Consider the following 10,902-nt stretch of genomic DNA (forward strand, 5'->3'; position numbering starts at 1 on the left):
TCTCCCATCTCCAAGATTGAAAAACATTCAGACACAGAGCTTCAAATGTCCTGGTCCGATTGTGAGCTTTGACTCACTTGGAGAAGTGTCTTCATATGGTCTTGAACAGAGGAGTCAAATATAAAAGAGAGCAGAATAGTGAAGATTCTTGTGTTGTGTATGTGTTTCAAAGCAATCAGAGAAGCAGATCATTTTGGATATCTCTGTATGAATATATGTGTAAGTGCATGTCTGTGGGTTTGGTTGTGTGTGTGTGTGTGTGTGTGTGTTTGTGTATGGGAGACAGAAAGTGAGTGTTTAGGGATGTCTGTGTCTACCCATCTGCCTGCCTGTGGTTGGGTCTCATGAACTGTCTCTTTCCATTCAGCTTGTGTGCGGCCGACGTTTCACTGTCCTCCGTTCCAAAAGAGGGGGAGCGGTTTCAGCATCCCTCTCTGGCTCAGCATGTGACCTCAAATGATGCTCTCCCTCAGAATGTTAGTGGTTGGAAGAACACAAATTGCACCAGCTCTCTCTCTCTTTCTTGTTCTTTCTCTCTGTCTCTCTCTTCCATTTGCTTGCTCTATCTTTTCCACTCTACCTCTCTTTCTTGCTGTCTCTCTTGCTCTCTCTCTCTCCATCTCTCTCTAATTTGTTTGCTCTATCTCTCTTTCTCTCTCCCGCTCCTCACTGTCTCTCCTGCACTCTCTCACTCACTCACATACACACACACACACACACACACACATGCATAGACAGAGAGAAAGAGAGAGAGAGAGAGAGAGAGAGACTTCCGCCCCACCCTCCAGTCTCTGACGAGCTCTAGTTTTACTGTGTCCTTGCCCCAGGCGCTCAGGCTTCAGAGTAGCCCCTCACTGCCGGGAAAGGCTGCAGGGCCAGAGCTGCGGTGCGTTTGCTCAGCTCATCCTAAACTCCATTAGCTGCACTTTTATTTCTGGAGCTGGTCTTTAGAGAGAGGCCATTGTGCCACAGTCCAGTGCTCAGGCTAAGTGGAGGAGAGGCAGGCCCAGGAGACAGGGAGGAAGAGGAGGAGGAAGGTCTTTTAAAAGCCCAGCAGACTGAATGGAAACAGTGTCCTCACTGTGCACTCTACTTGGTTTCTTATGCATGCTGCTGGTCACCCATCCTCCCTCTATCACCTACTTGATCACCCCTTTACTGACTCACTCACTCACTCACTTATTCATTCATTTATTCACACACTCACTCACTCTTTCATTCTTACTATTCTGCCTCGAATTCAATTTCTCCATTAGCCTCTCTCTCTCTCTCTCTCTCACTCCTTCATTCACTCACTCATCCACTTGCTTCTTCATTCATTTTTCCCTCACTCACTCTCTCTCTTACACTAATTCTCTTACTCCGTCAGTCACTCTCTCACTCCTTCCCTCAGTCACTACCAGCGCTCAAACTTTCAGGCTGTAACTAACCACATCATCAAATATTAAGCGCATTATGCAAGCAGGCTACTCTCTCGCAGGGAAACGTCTTACCTGAGAGGGTATGGAGTTGAAGGGGGGAGATTGATCGCAGGGAGCAGGCATCTCTTTACTTAGTGGCACTGAACGGAGCCGACTGCTGCACGCAAGCCCTGTCAGCTGGGTTTTGCCATATCCCTTCAGGACTCCAATCCAAAGTGAAATCCCACACAGAGGGCTGTCGTCTGTCTTTTAATGCTCTTGGCAGAATCCCCGCTCCCCTCAACTTCCCACGTTCTCTCCCTCTTTTTGTCTCCATTTCACCACGCCACTGACTCCATTGCCTTACAGACGTGTGTGTGTGTGTGTGTGTGAGCACAGTCTAGGCCTTTAAGAGAGGAAGGAGGATGCAGATGTACATTAGGACATGATAGGTAGGTGCAGCCCAGAGTCGAAATGATGCCTCGCTTTCTCACAGACTGGAAGAACTGCTCCGTCAAAAATGTCTCAGCCCCAAATGTACAATAGTAGAAGTGCAACCCTCCTGTGTAAAATATATGTAGTCTTAAAAATCAAAACATTTAGTAGTTTTTAAATAGCCATAAAGAGCATCTACAGGCGAAATAAGAATGAAATATCGTAAAAAATATCCCTTATCCCCTGAGAGTGCTTGAAACCTTAATAAGAGCTGAGTAAATATCTGGCACGTATCGGGACACATGAAATATTGAGAAGGAACAACTTCAGCACCCTGGCTCTGTGTTAAAGGGGAAAGAGGCGCTTTCCTGCACCCCTCTGAGTGACTCTTGCCTCACCTGTGGGCCAGGCGCGCTAATGAGGCTCCGTCAAGGCCCCGCACCTCATTTCCTGCTCTCACACCGAGTTGAAAAGGAATCAGAGATGGCCCTCACTGAGGCAACACACTGTCAGAGGAGGACCAGGGATTAATGCTGAGGAGAAACTCACATATCCACTTGCATATCTGATTAAATATATATATATATATATATATACAGAGAGAGAGAGAGAGAGAGAGAGAGAGAGAGAGGAAAGCAGATTTAGTAGATCAGGAAAAGCCAGGGAGACAAGAAAGTGAGAAAATGAGAGAGAGAGAGATGAAGGAGAGAGAGAGATGAAGAAAGAGAGAAATTGGGATAATTTGAGCGGGTTCTTCGTCTGAGGAGTCTCATGCTCCAGTGATTTCTGCGGCTAATCAAAGGGCAGAACTGACCCTGTAGAGTCCTCTCCACACTGCACATTCTTAATTACGCCAAGCTGGATTGTTTGATCTCATCGGCCATCATCTAATATTCACCCTAGACAAGTAAAACCCTATTAGTTCTCTCTGTGTCTCTCTCTCTCTCTCTCTCTCTCTGCTATTCTTTATTTTAAAACCTTCACATCAATGTCTTTAAATAATTCACTCACTCCCCCAATGCAGTTGACCATTTTCATGATTATGTTGCCCTGTTTGCTCTTAGAGCCTGTTTTGATCCTGTCACTGATGTGCACAACAACAATAACAACACATACACACACACACACACACCAATATACATACACATACATAGCACAAACCCAGACTCTCTCTCTCTCTTTCTCTCTCTCTCTCTCACACACACACACACACACACACACACTTGTCTGCACCCACTCCTGAATGCCTGGGGGTCTGCTAGCCTGAGACTCACACTGAGGGAACAGACTGAAGCCTCATAAATACCTTTATTCTGTTATAATGACCACATTTCCATCTATTATTTCTAGAAAGTCAGAGCGGAGGGCGTCAGCTTCATTTGCCTGATGAATGCTCTGGCAGATCAACCCGAGCCCTTTGGCTCTCTGCATTGTCCTGCTGAATATAACCACGTCTAGGCCCAAATCCCAGAAGTAGAAATATTAATTCGCATTTTCACTAAAAGGCATGTAAGAATACCCTCACCATTTCAAACGGACTTGTCACATTCTGTGAACAGGATCTCTACATTAATAGTTCAGTTCTCATGTGCAGTGAGCATTAAGCAGGAATCCTGATTTACTCTGTGTTTTTTACTCGACTGTTTTTGACGCAAGGCTAGCCATGGTTGGTCTGGAACATCAACTCATGCAGGTCTGAGCCAATCCCATTTTTGAGATTAAATTCTGGATGTACACGGCATATTTGCACGTGTCACCAAGACTGCCCCGAGCGATGCCTTCGTCAGGTAGCTCTCGGGACATTTGCATGACAGCATCCCAAGAGGGAGACTAGGCAATGTAATGGCCCCCTTGTAGAGATCTGCATTGTTTATTTATCTTGCCTTGAGTTGTAATGTGCTCTGTTAAGGCATTTTAGGCTGAACCACACTGGCTCCAGGCCCCCTTGGCTTGACTTTCTTTCCATAAGAATCATTTATATTCTACTCTTGGAGGTTACAGAGGAACATGAGATTGGAAACAGCAGAAATTCTATTCAAATGGCTCAGGGTTAATGGAAGCCAAGAGAGCCAGAATGTTATGGAGCATATTTAAACAGTTATTTATTTCCTCTTCCAAATGCAGGCCCATGCTATATAGGCGAAGAGGCTAGGAGATGTACCATGCAGACACAAACACACACTAACTAGAAAACATCTGATGCAATCTTTTCCTCCTCTTTCTGTCCTGAAAAACACACACACAGAGACACACACACACACACACAAACACACACACACACTTGTCTGCACCCACTCCTGAATGCCTGGGGGTCTGCTAGCCTGAGACTCACACTGAGGGAACAGACTGAAGCCTCATAAATACCTTTTATTCTGTTATAATGACCACATTTCCATCTATTATTTCTAGAAAGTCCAGGCGAGGGCCAGCTTCATTTGCCTGATGAATGCTCTGGCAGATCAACCTCGACCCTTTGGCTCTCTGCATTGTCCTGCTGAATATAACCAATCCTAGGCCCAAATCCCAGAAGTAGAAATATTAATTCAAATTTTCACTAAAGGCATGTAAGAATACCCTCACCATTTCAAACGGACTTGTCACATTCTGTGAACAGGATCTCTACATTAATAGTTCAGTTCTCATGTGCAGTGAGCATTAAGCAGGAATCCTGATTTACTCTGTGTTTTTTTACTCGACTGTTTTTGACGCAAGGCTAGCCATGGTTGGTCTGGAACATCAACTCATGCAGGTCTGAGCCAATCCCATTTTTGAGATTAAATTCTGGATGTACACGGCATATTTGCACGTGTCACCAAGACTGCCCCGAGCGATGCCTTCGTCAGGTAGCTCTCGGGACATTTGTGCATGACAGCATCCCAAGAGGAGACTAGGCAGTAATGGCTCCCTTGCAGAGATCTGCATTGTTTATTTATCTTGCCTTGAGTTGTAATGTGCTCTCGGTAAGGCATTTTAGGCTGAACCACACTGGCTCCAGGCCCCTTGGCTTGGACTTTCTTTCCGCAAGAATCATTTATATTCTACTCTTGAGGTTACAGAGGAACATGAGATTGGAAAACAGCAGAAATTCTATTCAAATGGCTCAGGGCTAATGGAAGCCGCAGAGCCAGAATGTTGCGGAGCATATTTAAACAGTTATTTATTTCCGCTTCCAAATGCAGGCCCATGCTATATAGGCGAAGAGGCTAGAGATGTACCATACCCAGACACAAACACACACTAATTAGAAAACATCTGATGCAATCTTTCCTCCTCTCTTTCTGTCTGAAACACACACACAGAGACACACACACACACACACAAACACACATACACATAAAACAGCTTTCTCACCAACACACACCCTAAATGATGTTCACACTCAAAACAACAGAAACATTTCTGTGACAAAAGACACAGTAGGTTCAGCTTTTCTAAATTAGGTTGCCTTCATTGCAATTAGCCCTGCAGTGCTGTCTTACACCTGAACACAAATCTGTGCCCTTCCCCCATACCATCAAGCAAAATATCTCCACAATGTGATGATTGCTGGGGTGTCCATGCAAATGTTTCACACCATCTTTCTCTCTCAGTCTAGCTAATTTCCACCCTGCCAACAGAGAGAGAGACAGACAGACAGACAGACAAACAGACAGAGACTGACTGACTGACAGACAGACAGACAGACAGACAGACAGACAGACAGACAGAGCCTGAGATGGGCAGGCCACACAGTAGCCTCTCCTACCGGCAGAGGGGCCGAGTAGCCCGGGACAGCCAGAACAAGCACCTTTAATGATTCCGCCGCTCGCCATCGGAAGGGGGCCGCCCATCCATCACGGTCCGCTGCCGCCCTGCGGCAGCCTTGGCTACAGAGGACAGACGTGGTCCGGGGCTATGTGGGACACAATAGAGGTCTTTCAGCAGACCTATAAATACATGATCTGTCAGTGCGGCAGGGCCTGCGGGCGCTCGCTCAGCCAGCGCTCAGCGCCTGCAGCCGGCCATCACTTATGCTAAGATATGCACCTGCCCGGGGCCAGCGGCTCAGGCTCAGTTCATTTCAGCCCCCTCATCAAGCCGTACGCGCTCCTCACCCCCAGCCATGAGAGAGAGAGAGAGAACAGGAGAAAAAAATATATATTTAAAGAGATGGGAGGAGGGAGAGGGAGAAAAGGGAGAAGAGAGAGAGAGAGAGAGAGAGAGAGAGGGAGGTGATTCATTATGATGGAGAGTGAAACATTAGCCAAGCAAGACAAACAGGGGGTGTGAGGTTAGAGAGGGATGCTATTGACCAACGTGTACCAGCTCCATTAGGTCTCCTGTACCAGCTCCATTAGGTCTCCTATTGAGGGATGTTGTTCTTCTCATGCAGCCAGGGGTCCAGACCTCAAATTAACTACCCTCACTCCCTCCAATATAATAATATAATGCGTGTGACTGTTCAAACATAATCATGACTTCACAAAGTGTGCATGTTTTTTTTGCAGACTTAAAGGGCTCCATCACACTTTACTGTCATGAAGATCCAGTCTCTGCAGAACACATCATGTAACCCAGTGATGTCGTGCCTGCATCTGGTGTGGGCTCCTTCACTCTCTTACAAAAGCAATCATCTCTCGCCCACACCAACCCGCATCCTCCAGGGCAAGAAAGAACCAGATTCTTCTTCTTCATCATCTTCTTCTTCTTCTATCCTCCCAAAAAAGAGGGCGGTGATGGCATTGAAAACGTTCTCTTCATCTTGTTCTCATTCTAACGAGCGGCAGGCAGCAGACCTACCCGACTTCCTGTCTTTCTCACCTCTCCTCCGATAGCACCTATCTCAGGTGAGAATCTGCGCTGTGCTCGCCACGGGCCCCTGGGCGCAGATCACCAATCAAAGCAGGGAGGCTGCTGGCTGGCTGCTGGGAGATTAGCACTCAGGAGTCTGCACTTGTGAATAGTAAACAGGCCAACATATCCATCCTGAATAATGTGGGGAGTATATGGTTCGGAATATATTTGTACTGTACGTGACATATTTCTCAAAGGCTTACCAGGTATTTAGCACTTTGAGTCCCTTTTCTGGTTTGTTTGGGATGAACTAGAGTGGTGGACACTGAAATTTTGACGATTGGTTCTGTCTTGACTTTTCTGACTAGTTTTGAATCGCCTTTGATTACTTCAGAGTGGCTGCTAGAGGCATGCACAAACATGTCCTTAAAACAACCCTTAATGTTCGTTTTCAAAACTGTGCAACTCACCGAGTGGTTAGTGGTGTTCGTTGATGTTCCAAAACAAGTAACGTAGCGAAATACAGCTTCTGTCGTGTTTTAATTGGCATTTTGTAAAATCCCATTGATTTCTGTTGGAAGACTCATTGCACGTTGATATTACTGCGCCACTGGAAAGGGAAACGGGGGCTGTTTACATTTGGTTGTAGTCTTTCCGCGAGACCTTCTTTTACTGTGCTTCAGGCTCAAATATTGAACGGAAGTTTATACGCGGTTGTGAGGTGTCTGAAAAAATAGTTCCACAATAACACCACTAACCACTCGGTGAGTTGCAGTTTTGAAAACGAACGTTAAGGGTTGTTTTAAGGACATGTTTGTGCATGCCTGTAGGCAGCAGGAAGCAGTAAAGGTGATTCAAAACGAGTCAGAAAAGTCAAGACAGGACCAATCGTCAAAATTTCGGTGTCCACCACCCTAGTTAATCCAAAACAAACCAGTAAAGGGACTCAAAGTGCTAAATACCAGAATTTCCCTTTAAGTGTGGGGCTAATGTTGTTGAAACTGGGAAAGAAGTAAGTGTACATTTCATTAGTAGGCTATGAGTGTGCCTGTTATTCCTTAAGCGTGACACAACTGACTAACACCTTGTTCCTTCAGGTTAGCATGATGACTCATGATACTCTCATTAAGGAAGCAATATTAAGCTACCTGAGGAAAGGGGTTCACCAGTTTTTATTATCTAATTTGTAAGGGACCAAGAACAATTCTAAACATAAATGTTGACATTTTATGCACTGTACGCCTTAGGCCAGTGGCAAGTGATATGAGAGCACCTTAAAGACATGGCTTCCTCTCAGGTCTATGTATTCTAGTGGAATTAGTCACATGTTCATATGCTCTTCTTAACGTATATCCTCACCTTCACTACCTTCCATGAAGCAGTTGAAGAATGTGGGTCACTGCCTTTGTAAGATGAGGTTGGTATCCTACCTAATCTATATGAACAATAGTGTGTCAAGGTTTTCAAGGCAAACTTTTCACAGTGCTACACCTTTTGCCCTTCCTGCTTTAAGCACACTGGCCTGCTGGAACTGAGGATCCATCACCACTACCACACTATACACAGGGCATCACATTGAGAACACCCTATTAGGGTGATTATTTCAATCCCTGTGGCAGAACAGGCAGGTGTGTGTGTGTGTGTGTGTGTGTGTGTGTGTGTGTGTGTGTGTGTAAGTGTCTCTGTGTGTTTCTGTGAGTGTATGTGTTTGGGATTGGGGAAATGGAGGGAGAGGGAGGAGGTGGAAAAAGGGGAGTGGTGGTGGTGGGGGGAGGGTTGCAGGTTTAATCCCCCCATCCCCCTTTCTGTCTTCCTCTCTCTCCCTCTCTCTCTCTCTCTCTCCCCCCTCTCCCGAGCCCTCCTTTCGCCACAGCTGCCGCCTCGGAGGCAGCCCCTCAGCCTTCAGAAGGCCCCCCCCACCCCGCCACGCACCGCTCCTCCAGTCCCCCGCAGCCAAGGGAAGGCAGGGGAGAGAAGGAAAATAAAACTTGAGGCGCATGACGCTAGGCCATCTGGGTAATCTTGTTCAAAAGGCTCTAGGTGATAGCTGCAATTTACACAGGCAAAAAAAGAAATCAGGCCTCATTAACATGCTCACCAGCCTCAAGGAGATGAAATTGAATAAACCAAGAATTAGGAAAGAATTACACTAAACCAATACAGAATATTTAACATTAGCGCATTTTGTTCTTGTAATCCACCCCTGTGAAAAACAAAACGATGAAGGTTTAGGATACTAAAAAAAGACTAGACAGAGAGAAATGTGTAAATATGCATTGCACCAATGTTAAGGAAATCATGTAGTTACAGACCATGACATGTGCAACTGTCTTTCTTTTACTCTCTCCGTGGAAACACACTCCAAAAGTCTTTTGGACAGAATTTGATAAGATGACAACTCCACCCCATGTAATACCGGTGACTGTATTTCTAAGCTCTGACTTTGAGTGAATCATTTTGTGATGACACAGTGTGCTAAGCATGACTGAACATGACCACAAAACAATCAAATGTTTTAATGAACCAACAGCCATGTATAGAGGAGGAGAGTATGTTTCCAGCTAGGCCACCCTGGAGTCGCATGTAACCAAGTGTCGCAGTACGTTTTACCCGCACGCAATGGCATATGCATTGTGTGCAGCAGGCAGACAATATGCCTTTTACTCTCCCCCCTACAGAAGCATATGGGCCACGTTTGCAGCAGAGGAGCTCAATACTCACTGGATCCAGGCCATGCGTGTGTGAATATTACATTTCACCCAGTGGATGTATGGATGTATGTGTGTGTGTGTGTGTGTGTGTGTGTGCATTCATCTGTGCTTGATTTTGTGATTGTGCATGCTTGTGTGCGTGTGTGTGTGTGCATGCTTGTGTGTGTGTGTGTGTGTGTGTGTGTGTGTGGGTAGAGAGAGGGTGGAGGGAGTGAGGGTAGCTCATTGATCGTGTGATCTGTGCCCTTGTTCATGTGGTGTGCTGTTGTCTGTACCTGTGTGAACAGGACTGAGTTACACTGTTACAATTCCCTTTGAGCTTTCAGTTCTGCAGAGCACCATAAGAAAATGTATGAAATAGAGGATTCTGATGCTAGTATTAGTATGTGCTCATTTCTTGGCATGGGGGATAGCAGGTGAGCACACCCAGGAGAAGTGCTTATGAAGTGTCTATGTAAAACCCCTTGGCTGGCAAGTTTTGCCCCCCATGTGTGCATTGATATACCACTGGGAGTCTTTCTCCTAGCTCATTCCTCTCTATTGAGGTAACTGTATTGCTAGATTTGTTTTGAGTGTGTGAGTAAATCTGTCTCTCTCTTTTTCTCACCGTTTTTTCTCCCTCTCTCTTTCTCTCCTTCACTCTTCCTCTCTCTTTCTCTCCTTCACTCTCCCTCTCTCTGCTTGTCTGTGTCTGGATGTCATCTTGTTGCTGGCCTGTCTTGCACCCCTTGGAGGCATATCCCATCAGGCCTTGCGTGTGGCGATGAGTCGCGACAGGACTGATGTGATGGTAGTGCCTGACAGGTCATTCCCTGCTGCCCGCTGTCTTTTCCTCTGTGGTTACGGGGCAACACATACAGCTGGTCAGTTAGGAAAAAACTAAACAAAATGTTCACAAATACATACACATGCACACACAGACACACAAACACACACACACAAACGTATAAATACACACACACACACACACACACACATACACACACACACGCACGCAAGCAAGCACACACACACACACACACTGTCATGACCACCTGGCTCAGTGGTGGAGTGACATGAATAAATCTTGTGACAGACCCAGTATGGACAAGCAGAGGCATCATAAAACACACACATACACATACACATACACATACACACGCACACACACACACACACACACACACACACACACACACACACACACACACACAGTCTTTGTGTTATCAGAAACTAAAGCCTGCATTGCTTGGTAGTTCCTGGCTGGTCAGACCATGTCTTCTGGTCATCCTGAATGTTGGGAGGGAGTGGAGTGATTTTGAGCAAATGTTCATTAACGAATGCTAATAATGCTGACAGCTTTTCAGGCCGAGGGCATTAAAGGAATATATGAATGTGACGAACCACAAATCATGTTTGAAGCCTCAATTAAGATTTATTGATTAAATTCAATATTCAGAGACCTCAGGCTTAGAACACCAGGAGGAGTGCATGGTTTGTTTGATTGATGGGAAAACATTGTGGTCAAGTGTGGCTGTGGATCTAATCCAAGTTTCTTTTCTTAAGAGGCAAATCTGCTATTCTACAAACCTAGAGTCTATTTC

Source organism: Alosa alosa, chromosome 1 (genome assembly GCF_017589495.1).
Source record: "Alosa alosa isolate M-15738 ecotype Scorff River chromosome 1, AALO_Geno_1.1, whole genome shotgun sequence".
In the NCBI taxonomy this organism is placed as follows: domain Eukaryota; kingdom Metazoa; phylum Chordata; class Actinopteri; order Clupeiformes; family Clupeidae; genus Alosa; species Alosa alosa.